The sequence below is a fragment of the Salmo trutta genome, chromosome 39, assembly GCF_901001165.1.
Source record: "Salmo trutta chromosome 39, fSalTru1.1, whole genome shotgun sequence".
Taxonomy (NCBI): Eukaryota; Metazoa; Chordata; class Actinopteri; order Salmoniformes; family Salmonidae; genus Salmo; species Salmo trutta.
Window position 1 is genome coordinate 13282781 of NC_042995.1, and position 13970 is coordinate 13296750.

At 48.9% G+C, this 13970-nt stretch overlaps 1 pseudogene; it reads left to right on the forward strand.

Annotated features, from left to right (window-relative positions):
- Window positions 1-13970, forward strand: part of LOC115179845 (mitogen-activated protein kinase kinase kinase kinase 4-like) — a 49940-nt pseudogene that overhangs the window by 25201 nt on the left and 10769 nt on the right.

Genomic DNA, 13970 nt, shown 5'->3' on the forward strand with positions numbered 1-13970 from the left:
ACTACAGCATACAATGACATTCCTGACGATGCTGTGCTTCCAACTTTGTGGCACCAGTTTGGGGGAGGCCCTTTCCTGTTTCAGCATGACAATGCCACCGTGCACAAAGCGAGTTCCATACAGAAATGGTATGTCGATCGGTGTGGAAGAACTTGACTGGCCTGCACAGAGCCCTGACCTCAACCCCATCGAACACCTTTGGGAGGAATTGGACCGCCGACTGCGAGCCAGGCCTAATCGCCCAACATCAGTGCCCAACCTCACTAATGCTCTTGTGGCTGACTGGAAGCAAGTCCCCGCAGCAATGTTCCAACATCTAGTGGAAAGCCTTCCCAGAAGAGTGGAGGCTGTTATAGCAGCAAAGAGGGGACCTACTTCATATTAACGGCCATGATTTTGGAATGAGGTGTTCGACAAGCATGTAGTGTAGTGGTCTTGTAATGTAGTTAGCCAACATGGAAATTCTTTTGAGGTCCTGTCTACATTTCAGGAAGAACTTTGACTTCTCCGTAATCAGCCGCTCGTAAATCTCAGTATAATAAGCAGAGATCATTACAGCTAAAGCCAGCAGGATGTTTTATGGCTAAATTACGTCATTTTGAGGCATGCAGGCAGGAGGGCAGCCCTTTGCTCTTTCTGTGGCATTCTGCTTTTATCTACTGAAATAGGACCTCCCAGTGAATATGGAACTAGCTGGACCACCCACACACACACCCTAATGAGACCCCCCCCATCCCAAGGGACTTGTGGTTTAGTTTTATGATATAGCCTTTGCAGTATAGGCCTACCTTGTGGCCCATGTTGTTTAACATAACGTTTACTCTTAAACATTGCCTAAGTCAAATTCTCTATTCCGTTTCATACCAATGTGGTCATTCTGGTTCTAGACCAGTTTCTCTGTTCTTATGCCCTGACTTGCCCCCTGCCTGCCACTCCCTGCTGACTGTGATGAGTAAGGCTCTGATGATGTGTTACCTAACAGTTTCCTGCCATGGGTGTCATAGGGCATGTCTCACCTGGTTTCCACTAGTTACCCCAGCCAAAAAACCAAAATGGTCTATCGTTAAAATTCATGAAACAAAAATGATTTTTTGGGGGTTTTAATTTAAGGTTAGCTTTGTGGTTAAGGTTAGGCTTCAAAATGAAGAAGAGAAATTGTAGAAATAGGTGGTTTATTACCTTGTCTGTGGTAACTAGTGATGACCCACTCCACCGCCCGGTTACGTGGTCATACACCTGGCCTGATAAAGCCTCTAGTCTATGATATGAGGGATAGATGGAGATATTTCACCTCTATAGGCTATGAATGACTCTGTTGCTTCACCCTGCCAGGTAGAAGAGCATCTGTTATCGCAACAACAGCTCTCTGTTGTCCTGGAAACTGTTACTGTTGCTGAGAGAGGGAGAGGTGGGCATGGCAGTCCTGGGCTGTGCTATTAGCCTGCTCTGCTCTCCCGCTAGGCTACCTGCCGGGGCGGCAGCTAGCCTAGTGGTTAGAGCGTTGGACGAGTAACCGAAAGGTTGCAAAATCGAATCCCCGAGCTGACAAGGTAAAAATCTGTCTTTCTGCCCCTGAACAAGGCAGTTAACCCACTGTTCCTAGGCCGTCATTGAAGATAAGAATTTGTTCTTAACTGACTTGCCTAGTTATATAAAGGTAAAATAAAATATGCCTGGCCATGCTGTGTATTGTTTTACCCTTTGACCTACATGGTGCTGCGTTAACCATTTGAATGATAATGGCAATGATAATTGAATGATCGTTTCTGTCTAAATAGAAAATGACATACCCAAAAGTGAATCCCCCCGCATTTTTGTCCCAGTGATTGTCAGGAATGCTCAGCCAGCCGCCTGTTCACAAACAGCTGCAGGAAACATGGGAAAGAGGGAGGGCTAGAGGGGGAGCAAACGAGAGGGAGTGCAGCAATAAGGCCTCTACCTGCTGGCACTGGAAGGATCTGGTGGAAGAGAACTGTGCGTGTGCCTACGTGCATCTTTAAACACCGCCACCGTCCCAGTAACTGCATCGCTCTTCACTAATGTCCCCATCGTTCAGACTCCTCCTTTCCACCAGGGCTTTCTGTAAGACAAGGGCTTTAACACTTGCTGTGTGTCAGTTTCTGTCACTGTTAATCATTGTCAAGTTGTTGCAACGGAAGAGATTAAGCTAATGGTGGGGGTGACCTTTTGTCTTCCTCGCGGTTTTCATGTGAGGTGGGGGAGGGAGGATGTTTCTGTGCGGGTGTGTGGGTCTTGGATGTGTAAAACCTCAGTGATTTGAGGGGTTGTGTGAGTATACGGGGATATCACATTGAAATCATATTCTTCTGCTGAAAAGCCGGATTTTTAAAAATGCTTATCTCTCCTGTGATTGGAAATAAATGTGTAGGCATGGGCTCCGATGGAATTCCCGTTGTTGTGGATTTGATATATACATGTACAGTCGTATTAGGGATGTGACAAATAAATGAAATCTTAGCGTTTTAAATAAAATAAAAATCAGTTTTCTGTAAAAACGATACGAAACATGAAAAAAATTCCAAGTCAATTAACAATGCTGCTACGCTTCTGCCAGCAACGGTTTGGGTCTCACGGTTAGTCCCTTTCCAGATGGTTAAGCATTGCACCTGTACCTCAATTCCACTGTGCAAAGTTTGCATTTCCTTCTCATTTAACTTCTCAAAGTATTGCCATACAGGGCTTAGCTGCTGTCACTTGCCTTTCTCTGCCATTTATCCAACCGTTAACGACGATGACGTAATGTTGGATAGTCGACTCCAAAAGAATTGATTCCTTGACACCTTGCACGTCGACTCCCATGTCAAGATTGACTCCTAAGATTCAGTATTGTTTTTGAATTGAGGGACTGATTAGTTGCCGTAATTCCGAGAAGACGAACACTCGCGTCTTTCATAGTGAGGGATGGCGAGAGAGGAGCGGTGCACAGAATAGGCAGGTCAGCCACCAGACAGAACCGTGCACTAGGCCTATCTATCAGTATAGGCAGGTCGGCCACTAGGCAGACAGTCAGAACCGTGCACTAGGTCTATCAGAATAGGCAGGTCAGCCACCAGACAGAACCGTGCACTAGGTCTATCAGTATAGGCAGGTCAGCCACCAGACAGTCAGAACCGTGCACTAGGTCTATCTATCAGTATAGGCAGGTCAGCCACCAGACAGAACCGTGCACTAGGTCTATCTATCAGTATAGGCAGGTCAGCCACCAGACAGACAGAACCGTGCACAAGGCCTATCTATCGGCAATCAAAAGCAGAGTCTCACAATGGAATGCGGTACACACTCACATCATTAGCGAAGAGAAAGAGCAGGCGAGCCAGGGAAGAGGGTGGAGGAGGCCGGCAGAACCGGGCTCATATGTCTTGGTAATCTGTCTCTCGCAATGTCTTGTCTTCCTTGATTTGCAAATTCACTAAAGTAGCCTAAAGTTGGCCTCTTCCCCTCTGGTTTTAGTTAAATTACACAACTTTCCCCAGACTTTTATAGCCTGTCGTCTAGTTATGCTACAACACGGAAAATAATATAGAACTGTACTGTGATTTTGAGTTTTGTGGAAGGGAAATGTTTGTTTGGGATTTTTTTTAATGTTAAGGATCTCAATTTAGTTTAAACGTTTTAATGTTTAAATGTTCACCACCACCCCACCCCCCCCCCCCCCCCCCCCCCCCCCAAGTCTTAGAGATGGTTTATAGATAGTATAATGGATTCTGTCTGCCGTGGACCACACACACACACAATGAGATACACGCACATCATTAATACCCAAACAAAGAAGTCGTTAGAGCAGTGTGTGTGTACTGCGTAGCCGAGATGTCACAATGTTTAGGGGCCGTGGATGAAGGAGGGTTTAATTCCCCCCTACAAAGGCACTTATCAACCCCCGCGAGACTTGACCTTTGTGGAATGTGGGAAATGATTGACTATTATTCATCTGTAACCATCCACACACGATAGTGATTTTCCTATGAGGTCTTCCTCCCGCTGGCCTTCTCTCTCTATCTAATGACTAGTGGTGTCTGTGTGCCTGTAGGATGAGGAGGAGGAAATCAAACTGGAGATCAATATGCTCAAGAAGTACTCCCATCACAGAAACATTGCCACATACTACGGTGCTTTTATCAAGAAGAGTCCCCCGGGGCACGATGACCAACTGTGGGTGAGTATCTAGCCTGCGCGTTTCCCATTGGCAGAATAATCAGAACTGGTATATCTGCAGCAGCATGAATCAGAGCAGTGTCCCTAAGTCTTCTACTGTTTTGACTCTCATTTAGCCTTAGAAGTGCTTATGTAGGCGTCTGACTGAGTATTGTGTGTTTCCTGTAGCTGGTGATGGAGTTCTGTGGGGCGGGCTCCATCACAGACCTGGTGAAGAACACTAAAGGAAACCAGCTCAAGGAGGACTGGATCGCCTACATCTCCAGAGAAATCCTCCGGGTGAGCCTCTCCTCCGGCCCCCTCCATCCCCTCTTTTACCTTCCATCTTCAGTCTCCTTGTTCTTTGTGTAATAATATGTAAATGTAAAGGTGACAAGTTTTTACCCTCTGCTACTTCAATGCTCAGCTCTGGTCTTAGACATGTGGTCTCACCTCTACACACCTCCCTCTCCTCCTCCTCCTCCTCTTCTTCAGGGACTGGCCCACCTGCACGCCCACCACGTCATCCACCGTGACATCAAGGGACAGAACGTCCTGCTCACAGAGAACGCTGAGGTCAAGCTTGGTGGGTGACAATATGTTTTGTCCGTTACGGACAACAACCCTGTTTGGTCTAATTCCTGGAATTCCAAAATTACGGCCATTTTAGCCAGTCACCTACTCTAGATGTTTACTGCAATGCAGTTGTATATAACTAGTTTCAACTTCTGATTGGTTGCCTTGCAGTGGACTTTGGCGTGAGCGCCCAGTTGGACCGGACGGTGGGGAGGAGGAACACATTCATCGGGACTCCCTATTGGATGGCGCCGGAGGTCATCGCCTGTGACGAGAACCCTGAGGCCACCTACGACTACAGAGTAAGACCCTCGCCCTCTTCCACACAGTACTCCGACGTTTTAGCCCTGATTTGAACCTGCCACTTATGTCCTCCTTGACATCTGCAGCTACTGGTAACTTTAGCTTCTGCTACGATGTGGGGTAGAATGCAAGAGTCTGCTTGGTCGAGTATGTTGCCCTTCAGTGTCTGATGTAGTGAGTGTGTTGCTATGTCTGATGCCTCTCTCACTGTGTGTCTCTCAGAGTGACTTGTGGTCAACTGGAATCACGGCCATTGAAATGGCCGAAGGAGCTCCTCGTAAGTACCTGCTTCCCCAGGTCGCACCTCTATCGTCTCTTTTAGATGGCAGCTCTATTCTGCCCTTGTCTTTGCTTTTCTCCCTGTCGTGTTTAGACTGATCCCCTCTGGTGTGTGTTCACTTTTAGCGCTGTGCGACATGCATCCGATGCGAGCACTCTTCCTCATCCCGAGGAACCCTCCCCCGCGACTCAAGTCCAAGAAGTGGTAAGTTACCAAGATTCTGTCAGCTGGGGTTAGAGGTCTCCTCTCTCGCTCTCCTCCCTCCTCCTCCTCTCTGAACAGCTGTGGCACATGGGAGGAAGGCCTGTTGGCTCACGGCGAGGCTCCTCAGCCCTCGTTCAGGGGGAAAACTCAACCCGAGACTTTCCGCTGGCACTGGTGCATTTACGATTATGACCGCTTTTCTTCTGAGACGGGTTTTTCCCAGAATATTCATTGTATATAAGTTATGAAAGGCTCACTGGGTTTCTGTCTAAATGGATAAAACAGGATCTTTCTATTTCAGACTTGTAGTTTCTCAGGCTCTTTTGACGGTTAGTTTAGTTTCAGTCTGTCAGTGGGTTGTAGAAGATGGATTTATTTTATGTCAGACAAAAAAGGCCCTCTGTCGCATATTACCACCAGTAATCATGTAGCCTATCTCATTAGCGGCATCTGTCTTGACCCCTGTCTCTCTCTCCCGCCCCCCCCCCCCCCCCACCCCCCTTCCTCTTTCAGGTCTAAGAAGTTTTGCAGCTTCATCGAGGGCTCCCTGGTGAAGAACTACAACCAGCGGCCCCCCCACCGAGCAGCTGCTCAAGCACCCCTTCATCAGGGACCAGCCCAACGAGAGGCAGGTCCGCATCCAACTCAAAGACCACATTGACCGCACCAAGAAGAAGAGGGGGGAGAAAGGTGAGTCTGCCTCTCCCTGTTTAATCACAGAGTCTTAAAGTAATACTGTGAATAGGATGATAATGCCCTATTAGTGCAAGAACTGTTTGAAAAGACTGCCAGAAATGTCTGCCTGTTTTGGTGGGATGGAGCTTTTGCCTACCTGGTGAAATCACCAGGTGGTGAATTAGTTAATAGGCCAATGAGAGAGTTCCAAACCTCTCTGCCAAGAACAGCACATTTTCCCCACTCAGACCACTCCCAGATACTTCTAGCAAAATTCTTGCTTGAGAATTTTCTCTTTGATAAGAAGCTATTTTTGTGTCTTTTCGACCATTATAATTGAAAACAATCACTGTGAGGTACTTAATTGTTACCCAGAAAGGATTTGATATTGAGATAAAAAGGTCTGCATTGGGCCTTCGTGTGCTTTACGTTTACACTGAATAGCCCGTGTTTCTACATCTTGTCACACTGTCCACGTCTTGCTTTTCAGATGAGACTGAATATGAGTACAGCGGGAGTGAGGAGGAAGAGGAGGATGCTGGAGAGCAAGAGGGAGAGCCTAGGTAATGACTTAGTGTTACGAGTTTATGTACACAGTTCATTTTGCAATTCGCAATATAGCGGGATACCTCTGCTCACCTGCCACCAGCGTAGCAAACGCCCACCTGGAATCGCTTAACAACTCCACCCATCTGACACAGAAACAAACTAACTGTTCCCTTGAACTACATCATGAACTAACTCACTATTCCTTCGTATTCGCCGGTCCACCCTGCAGCTCCATAGTGAACATGCCGGGGGAGTCGACGCTGCGTAAGGACTTCATCCGGCTGCAGCAGGAGAACAAGGAGCGCTCGGAGGCGCTGCGCCGACAGCAGCTCCTGCAGGAGCAGCAGCTCCGTGAGCAGGAGGAGTACAAGCGCCAACTACTGGCCGAGAGGCAGAAACGCATCGAGCAACAGAAGGAGCAGAGGAGGCGACTGGAGGAGGTAGAGTTAATAAACGTTGATTCATTGATTTTAAAGTAAAGCTTGTATGTAGAATTTAGGGTGCGAGTATAGTGCGAGGTGCTGCATGCTCTGAATAACTCGATTGGCTAGTTCTGCTGTCTGTGAAGAAATGGGCGGGGTGTAGGTTGATCCTGCAGCCACCATTGGACAGAGCGAAACTGTGATCACCCCAAAGAGGGTCGAACTTGGAATAGCCCACAATGACGCAGCCCATGCTGTCACAGAAGACTGGCATTACAAGGATAAAAGGTGTTCTATAGACAGCTGCTCCTCGCTTGATCAATTCACCAAAGCCTGTATTTGACTTCCCATCCTCTCTTGTTTTCCTCAAACCATTCAGATCACTGCTACTATGGAAAGTCATTGCCATAGTAGCAGTGACATCTCATAATATCTTTGAACAGGGAATCCCAACTAGAATTTCAGCTCTCCCTGTGTGTCGTATCCCTGAGGTTCTCTCTCTGTTGCCCCCTCCTGGTGCCTCACAGCAACAGCGACGCGAGCGCGAGATGAGGAGGCAGCAGGAGCGTGAGCAGCGCCGCCGCGAGCAGGAGGAGAAGAGGCGCATGGAGGAGATGGAACGGCGGCGGAAAGAGGATGATGAGCGCCGGAGGGCGGAGGAGGAGAAGAGGAGGAGCGACCGTGAGCAGGTAGGTCTTTAAATGACAAGAAGCACGATAATTGGCCGACATGCTGGGCAGTTCTGTCACTTCCTGTATTTCATCCAATCATGGAGGCTGTTGTTTGATTGACAGGAGTACATTCGTCGGCAGCTGGAGGAGGAGCAGAGGCACCTGGAGATCCTGCAGCAGCAGCTGCTCCATGAACAGGCCATGCTCCTGGTAAGAAACTTGCATCCTACCACTCTTACTCTCCCGGGGCGCGTTCAGGAGGGCGCAACGTTTCAGAACGTTCAGAAATTGGTTACGTAGAACACCCATGGGTCTTTGTCAAGTAGAACAGGGAATGGTGTCTGGAGCTGTATTCTATTACATTTGTATTGACAACGTTGTAAATGTTGCACCCCACTGAGAAAGCCCCTGTTTTCAGGACTGGATCGCACATTTAGAAGCAAGCTCTTTTCTAGAACATAGATGGTAATCAAGGCAAGGTGTTCTGGCTATATTGTATGAATAATGGTTGATGTTAGCTGTTGTGTAGATTTGTCGTTCGGAAATACCCTACAGGAAGATGGAGTTCCTATGTTTCTCTGCCGGTGTCTCTGGTTAAATTTACATCCTGAGGAAATGAGTTGAGAGATGTGTGTATATAAAGTCACCTTTTTATGTTTCTTTATTGCTTAGCATTCACCAGTCTGTCTTGCTTCCCATAAATTGAACCATTCAACACTATTCACCCAATCCTCATCTTTAGTTCTATTACTCGCTAGAGAAGGTTGGAACATTTATTTGTGGCTAATGAAATGAAAGAATCTGCATTTTAAAGAAGACTTTATTTAACATGTTTGTAGACTTGAATTTATCAAGCTTACTTTAACTTTATAGAACTACGCTGAATCAGTCTTCAAGTGCTTAATTTAATACAATTCACCCCCCAAGGTAGCATTAGCTTATACATGCCATTAGCCACTTTCCCCCATGTCTAATGTGCCTCAACTCAGCCGCGCACTCTGCATCAGGAGTTCAAATGGCGGGAGCTGGAGGAGCAGCGGAAGGCAGAGCGTCTCCACAAGCGGCTGCAGCAGGAGCAGGCCTATCTGCTGTCCCTCCAGCACGACAACAAACCACCGCAGCAGCCCTGCGAAAAGACTAAAGACCCCAAGGGAATGTCCCCCGACAGTACTAGCAAAGCCCCTCAGACAACGTCCCCGGGCCCCGTTGGCGATAGAGCCCCAGCTCCACAACCCCACTTCCTCAATATTTCTAATGCTATTGCTTCACGGAGAACGTCCTGCGATAACACTAGGTCCCCACAAGCCCATTTCCTGGACAACGTCACTGCTAACGCCCCACGGAGAATGTCCTCGGATACCACAAAGTCCCCACAAACCATGTCCCGGGATAATACGACCAAGGCCCCTCAGAAATTGTCCCCAAGCAGTGTTGATAAAGACTCAGAAAAGACCACCTCTGACCATAGCGATGCCCTAGCCACCCAGTCCACAGACGTTACTAAACCCTCACAGACCGGGGGCCTAGACGGCCCCAAGTCCCCACAGACAGACCGCTCGGAGCCTAGCGGCGCTCTCGGTGATCCTCGGCCAATCAGAGAGGTGAACCCCCCCCCCCAACACGACATCACTTCCTTCTCCTGCTGCCTGCTGCTACTTCTGTTCTAGCTGCCTGCCCGCCTCTCCACACGGCGTGTTATGTTAGTCCTGGTGGTGTGAGTTGGAGCTACGGTTTTCTTTTTTCTTTCAGTTATCGTCTTCAAATAGTGTTTCATACCTCACACAGTCCAATGTAGCACTGCGTTTAATGTATGCGACACAAAATAGCCTAAGTCAAAATAGCCTATAACGTTACCGTACTAGGATAACAACGTTGTCGTTGTCTGTTTCTGTTTCGGTGGCGCTGTGCAAAATGATTAGTCAGTAGACTACTCAGCCAACCATTTTGTTTGACTTTGTGGCTAAGAGGAGGGGACAGTCAGAGAAAAGAAAGCCAGTCGCTCACAACCACCGCCTCTCTAAAACTGTACTGCTTCACTTCTGCCTCTAGTCTTTGCTTGACTATCTGATGCTTCTCTACTAAAACATCTGAGGATGACGTGTCTGAATCTTGAGAGGACTGAGCAAGGAAGAGACTAAGTATAGACTGAAGCGCTGCAAGCTGCATCTCTGTCAACATCATTTTGCATTTAGGACCAAATGGTTTGATTACGCAGAACACGGTACACTTTCTTTTGCCATTAGTCAGCTATAATGAATTTAATGGAAAATGCATCTATTTTTCTTTCATATGCGTTCACAGTTGAGTTGCCATACCTGAATGTAACACATTTAAATCATTGGCTTGAATTGATATAGCCTTAGGCAGTAAAGTAAGGCGGTGATGAGTCGAAGCTGTCAGTACTTCACGTATTCTTGTGAACTACCAGTTATATTGCTGTCTCTGCTGCAGTGGCGAAAAGCATACGAAGTAGTCAGGTCTTCCTGCTCTTGTCTTCCTCTCACATACCTACTAAATAAGCGTGAAGGTTTGTAATGCGGCTGTGCCTTGTACTGCTCAGGTAAGTGACTGGAGAGGGTGTCATGCATGTGGTCAGCTCAGGCACACGCTAACGTATGTGTGCTGCCGGGTCCCAGAGACAGACTGTGTGCTGCCGGGTCCCAGAGACAGACTGTGTGCTGCCGGGTCCCAGAGACAGACTGTGTGCTGCCGGGTCCCAGAGACAGACTGTTCTCTGGGATGACTCCCCTGGAGGTGTACGATGTCATTAACAGACTGAGCTCGTGTGCATGTCAGCGGACTTTCCCTCCCTGTCGATAACAAGGCGTCGGCTTCAGTGTTGACTCTTCCTCGTTCTCCTTGTCTTTCTCCTTGTGTGTTTTGCCGTTGAGTTAATGCCTCAACCTTGACCCCGCTGATCCTCACTGACCCTGTCTGTCTGTCCTGCACTCCCAGGCCGACGAGCGCTTCCGAAAGAACATTCAGGGCTCCCCCCAGACCGCCCCACCCACCAAGCAGCCCCCCGTGCCCCCCCGCTCCGAACCCTTCTCTAACGGCGGCTCCTCCTCCGAGTCCGTCCCGCCTGCCATGCACCGGCCCATGGAACCACAGGTAAACCCCTTCTCATCCATCCCTCCCTTCTCTCTCTCCATCTACCGCTCTCCATACAGTAGGTTATCTGACAGCAAGGCATTGGCGCCACGAGTTGTCCATTCTAGCACCCACACAGACATGGAATGATATATCTCTGTGGATGAGCTAGTAGAGGTCCCAGTACAATGACATACTCCACCATGTCAGTAGATCTACTCTTATCTGTTATGATGTTATAGTGGGATTTCTGGAACCTTCAACTAATTGACCTGAGCAAAAGCTTGTCCCTTCAGTGGTGTGATAAACCTTACCCAGGATGCCAGAGGAGGCTGCATGTGATTGGCTGCTTGGCTCCCCTTCACTCACCTCCTTGCCCCTCTCACTGTGCCATTCAACTATCTGTTGTCCTGTTATTTGTCTTCACTGTAAATGTTTTTGTGTCCGTGAACCTGCGACTGTTTCTGTTGTCGCTTTTGTATGTGTACGTCTCGGACTGCATGATGTCTGTGTCTGTGCAATGCATGTCTATTATATGCATATGTTATATGCGTATGTTTTCAGCCATGTCCTTCATCTCTGTGCCTTCAGTCTGTGGTTTGACCTTCTCCCTCCTCCCTCCTACCTCCCCCCTGTTCTCTCCCCTCTGTGTGTGTGTGTGTGTGTGTGTGTGTGTGTGTGTGTGTGTCTGTCTGTTTGGAAGGTCCAGTGGTCCCACCTGGCCGCTCTTAAGAGCAGCAGCGCCGCCCCGCCCCCCGTCGTGTCTCGCTCCCATTCCTTCAGTGAACCCGCCGTTTCTAGTTTTGCACATCTCCATCTGCGCTCCCAGGAGCCCCACAGCCACCACCATCACCCCTCTGCTGCCGCACCATCAGCTGCACGCACTGACCCCCAGCCCCCCGCCTCGGGCCCCAGCGACGAGGTGCCCCCCAGGGTAAGAAAGGACAGCCCAGGGGACCCCCTTTTCCAGCCCCCATTCGTGGTCCCCTCAGAGGGGCAAGAGGGCAATGTCTGCAGCCTCTCTGGGTGTCCCATCCAACAGCAGTGGGATTACACTGTGGGCTTTTGCCTTCACCATTATAAGGCTGTGTCCCACAGCATAGTGTAGAGCTACAATAAAGTAGATTAGCCTAGTAGTCTGGTTCAGTAGTATAATCAGTGAATGATAGCAATCTTGAGAAATATCTCCTGGTTGTAGCTTCAATTGTCCCAGTGTACTGTACTGGAGTCCCTATAGTAACTAGCTTTACTCAGTGCTGTGCTTCCACTGGCTAACTACACACCACATGGTCCTGCATGGCTTCATGAGTTGTTCCTCTCCCAGTACTTCACCTTCATCAAGCATGCTCATCATATTCACTCTGTTCACTAATGTAATGGAGGGCCGACCAAAAGCGTTACCTACACCAGCGTTTCCCAAAACTCGGTCCTGCCCGTCCCCAACCCCATGTTTTAGTTTGTCCCAGCACTACACAGCTGAATCAAATAGTCAAAGCTTGATGAGTTGGTTATTTGAATCAGCTGTGTAGTGTAGGGCAAAAACCAAAAGGTGCTCCCAGGACAGTTTGGGAAACCCTGAAACCACTGCTTGGTGAAGATAATAGATCATAGCTATAGAATAATGATCTGAGTTTATTACCAATATCCATGTCTTCTCTGTAGATGAATAAAATGATCCAGCCATCTGTTTGTAGTTGGAGGGTAGAATGCACATTTGGGAAGAGGGATTGGGGCTATGCAGCGGTGCGAGGACCTGCTGTGATGTTAGTTTATGCTCCTGTAGCCAGGTGTGTGAGGGCGTCTGTCTTGTCTACCACAGGTTCCAGTGAGGACAACGTCCAGGTCCCCTGTGTTGTCACGCAGAGACTCTCCTCTCCAGGCCTCCGCCCCGCCTAGCAACCAGGCAGTACAGAGGAACGCCGGCAGGTAGGCGGTCAGCTCGGTGTGCTGTTTGAAAGACTTGAATTGTTCGCGGGGTGGGAATGGGGAAGTGTGTGTGTGTGTGTGTGTGTTCAATCTCTCCTGTGTTGTGTGTCTTCCAGTAATGCGGAGCCACGTCTGCTGTGGGACCGAGTGGAGAAGCTGGTTCCCAGGCCCGGCAGTGGCAGCTCCTCCGGCTCCTCCAACTCCAGCTCCCAGGCCGGCTCTGGGGAGAGGTTCAGAGCACGATGTGAGTAACAAACACACACACACACACACAATACACACAGCATACTGGATGTACAACACTGCATTCAGTGTCTTGTAGGTCTTCCGCTGACGTTGGTTTACCATCCTCTCCTCCAGCATCGTCTAAGTCTGAGGGCTCCCCACTGCAACGCCCCGACAACGCTGCCAAAAAGCCTGACGACAAGAAGGACTTTGCCCGACCCAACCGGCCAGCCGTAAGAACCTGTCTCTTATGACTGTATCCACGTACTGTTGTAGTGATGGTCCCTGCATCTGGCTGTAAACCAGGCCAGCACTGCAGCCTGCTACAGTAACAGTGTGGTGGTGTTTGTATGACTGACTATCCCGTTGTCTTATCTTTTGGCGTTCCCTATGGGCCATGACACGACAACCTGTGGAATCCCATTACTCCAACGGTGTGATTATGTGGGGAATTGTATAGGGTGACGTGGTAAGCGAGCGTGCATAATAATATGCCATGCTCTGATGCTATGCTTATTTCCACACTGCATGGGCCACCATGTACACTGAAACGTTTCAGAAGAGGGTTTTCCTGTGAGAAGCTCAGGGCCCAATTCCATCGCTCTTCCATTTGCCTCCCAGTCATTGGTCCTCCTCTCCTTGGCTGCCACGTGATTGGCTGACGATGCACCTCTGACCCGCCCCTCTCCCTGCTGTCGTCGTCTTGCCTCCTGCCTGCGCCGTCCCAATCCAGTTGCTCTTCACCTGGCACATCACAAGTTAACTGTTTTCAGCAGCCTGTGTTTGCTAGCTCTTAACTGCGGTTAATGTTATGGCCTTAATGTATGGGGAATGATGCTCCCCTCTCCTCAGTTCCATCCTTTGACAATGCATCCTCCCCCTGTAAGACTAGTAGTC